Here is a 3,579-nt window from a genome sequence, read left to right on the forward strand (position 1 = left end):
TTCCGATTGATTTTATTTACCCTAAAATTAGGATTTTGATTTTCAAAGACGAACAAAATCTGTTATTTCATCTCTGTGTATCTGTTACGGTTTCCTTTATTACTTCTGACTGATTTCACTTCCCTAATTATTTTCGTCTATATGCCTTTGTATTTCTGCCTATTTTTCTAGGGTTTCAATTATCTAATTACTTCTCTTAATGTTTCTATCTATTTGTCCTTAACTCTGGCGTTAATTTGTGACTAATTTTACTTACCCCAAAATTAGGGTTTTTGAAATTTTCACTGAGATTTTAGTCTTTCCTTTCTTGTATGATACTGATATTTCCTTATTTTGTTCGATTTACCTGTTCTCATTATTTCCTTACCTTATTTGATCTGGTACTTGACTATTGATTTATTCTGTATCTTAGTCTAATAGTACTCGCCTAATTATACGCGATTGTGTTCTGCTAATTGATTGAATCCGACTTAAATTGATTCTACTTCTATTTTTATTCCTTACTTGTGTGCGTTTGAATTATTACCTTATTTGTCTGTCTAGTTGAGTACTATTTAAACCCCTCTCCCCTTTCCCCTTTAACAAGACTCGAACTTTCATATTTTCTCACTAAAAACTTAAACTCTCTTTGGTTGGCTGAAAGCCAAGGCCAAGTTATTCTGGGATTTCCCTGTTGTGGCATACTTGCTTATTTCTTACTTAACTGGTATGCCCTAACCTTTGCAATTCCATTCCCTATGTTTTGCTTGACTAGTCTGTTTCAATTCCCAGCATGATATATGATTATATGATCTCATTTTGTAACATTGTTAACTTAAGACTAAGTTATTCTGAATAATATCAATCCTTTTCATAATTTAGACTAAGGTTTAAGTTGTCTCATGCACTGTTTGTTAATTCTATACCTGTTCTGAACTTTGCACACTATAGATATGTAATCAGTAAATTCCGTTGCTTAACTCATATGCCCTGCCTGTGTAATTCAAATGTATGACCAGTTTAATCATTTCTACCTAATTGTTTCTGTGATTAAGCCATGATTGTCTTAAGTACTAGCGTGAGTATTTAGCTTAACTAGACTTCAACTTATTTGAATTATGTGTTTAAGCATGAATTTTGCAGTTCTGCCTGCAACTCTATTTTCTGAATCCTGTATCGTCTGAAATCCAACTATTTTTTAAAAACCTACCCCTTCTCACTTTTATATACACTTAGTCTCTTAGGTTCTCAACCACCCCAGTGTGAGCACTGCCTAGGGTCTACATGAGACTCCTTTGAACTCTGATGCACTGGGGGCTGGTTTTCCAATCTCTTATGAATTACTTTCTGAATGTGTGGTTCTGGTGTGAGCATTGCCCGAGGTCCCTGAGGCACTCGGGAACTTTGACACACTGGAAGCCTGGTTCCAATGTGCTGTGGATGAATCACTGCTATGCTTCAAAGCTGATATGTGGGAATGCCCGGTTCTCAGGTTTATTTGGGCCTACGAAGGCTCCCTATAGTGCAACTGATACCTTTATGTAATTCGTTTGTTATTCTGGGATGTAATAACTTTATAATAACAGATTCGGGGATATTTAGTAAAGCTGGGAGGGTTTCTTCTTATATCTTTTGTTAAAACTGGGTAGAAATCCTGCCTATAGGATTTAATTTTGCTGTCGATTCTGTTCGTTTAAGTGAAAACTTTGTGAGTTCTATATTGTGTTTAGACATCCTGCCTATAGGACTTTCATGATCATTTCCTCGTATTTTGCATTGGCATACTAGAAATCCTGATTATAGGACTTTCATTTAATTCTGTATTAGAAATCTCGCTCATAGGATCTGTACATGTTTTCAACAAATGTGAATTAGCAAGCATGCCTATAGGATCTTGTTGTGTGAATTAACTGTCCTTCCTAGCAATCTATTTAATTTCTGCCCGTTACATAGTTAATAGATATCATGCCTATAGGATTTAAATCCATTCAAACCTAGAAATCATGCCTGTAGGGGTTAAATCAATCCAGCAATAGATATCATGCCTATAGGACTAAAAATCAATTTCCAATTTAGAAATCATGCATATAAGGTTAAAAGAGAATAAAATCTATCCCTGCAAGTCAAAATCAGTGCTATGCTTAGAAACTATGTCTATAGGTCTATAATCAACAAGCTTGTAGAAATCATGCCTTTAGGATTCTGTCGATCGATCCTGAATTCTTTTGCTATTGTCAATCACTTAGGCAATATATCTGTAGAACTTAATAATGATTCTGGGTTTATAACTGTGACATATTACTGCCTGAAGTGCCCAGATTCATGCTGAACAAAATCAATAGGCAAACAAATAGGTCTTAATGCTCGCCTTAACAAAGCTGTCTCTGCACTCTATTTTCTCACACAGATATCTTGCCTATAGGATTCCAAAGTTAATAAAGTTCACTGATTCAATTGCGTACTTTTGTTGTCTATATGTGGAGGTCAATGTGAGCCCATGCTTGTTCTTTATCTGAAAGTCCTATTTGTTTTTGTTTGTCACATAGATTTCACATTTTTAAGTAACATAGGTTGGTCTAGAACCATCCCAAATAGAGGTCCTAATACCTCCAGGGCCATAGGTAAGGGACAGGTAGTGCACGCATAAGGAACGAGCTAGAAACTACTAGAACGCTTAAGTAACAACTTAAAGTTAGTAATTGGGTAGTAAAGAGATGATAGTTCGTGTGCTAATGCTATGAGTAACGCCCCGACTTGAGGGAGTTACAAAGTATTGCATGGAATGATCCTATAGGCTAAAAAAACTTAGGACCACCCCCCTATACTCCTGTTTAAAATAAAATTTAGTATTGTATTTGTCCAAATTATTTTCTTCCCTTTTTAGACTAATTCACTTAATTTAAGTTCGGGCGGGACCCACCATTGTGGACCTCGAGGGGTTCCTAACACCTTCCCCTCGAGGTAACTTCGAGCCCTTACCCGATCTCTGGTGATGTAAACTGGTTATATGAGTTAATTGCTCTAGGCGCCCTAACGCACCTTAATCCGTTAGGTGGCGACTCTTCCAATTCCAATTCCTTTCCCTCTCAAAAGGAGTCGTCCCAGAAATGTCGAAGCCCGATTTTGAGAGAAAAAGGGGGCGCGACAGGTTTTCACCAATAAGACTCTCTCATTTCTCTGCTCACTGTCGCCTTACAGTGCCCATACGGGTTTTCACCGATAAGACTCTCTCATTTCTTTCTTCTTCTTTTTTTTTGACTAAAATACTACGTGCGGAAAGTTATCCAACGCCCTTGGTATGAGGAGTTCAAACATTCTCAAAGATCGATCAGAAGTTCCTAATAGGGAAAAGGCGAAAAGAACCTTGGACTGAATTACAACTTTTGGAACCGTTTTTAAGAAAAAATCGTAAAATAAAACAAACTTCAGCCCTAGTTTGGAGTATTGGGAATATGGATTTTTTGTTGAGATGGGTCCAAACCCAGGGTAAGGCTACGTACGTATCCTTTCGGAATCAGGTCGTACGTAGTTCACTGACTCAGAAGATCTGTTGTTTGGCTTCTTTTTTTCTCTTTTTTTTTTCTTTTCTTCTTTTTTTTT

This window comes from Nicotiana attenuata, unplaced genomic scaffold, assembly GCF_001879085.1.
Source record: "Nicotiana attenuata strain UT unplaced genomic scaffold, NIATTr2, whole genome shotgun sequence".
In the NCBI taxonomy this organism is placed as follows: domain Eukaryota; kingdom Viridiplantae; phylum Streptophyta; class Magnoliopsida; order Solanales; family Solanaceae; genus Nicotiana; species Nicotiana attenuata.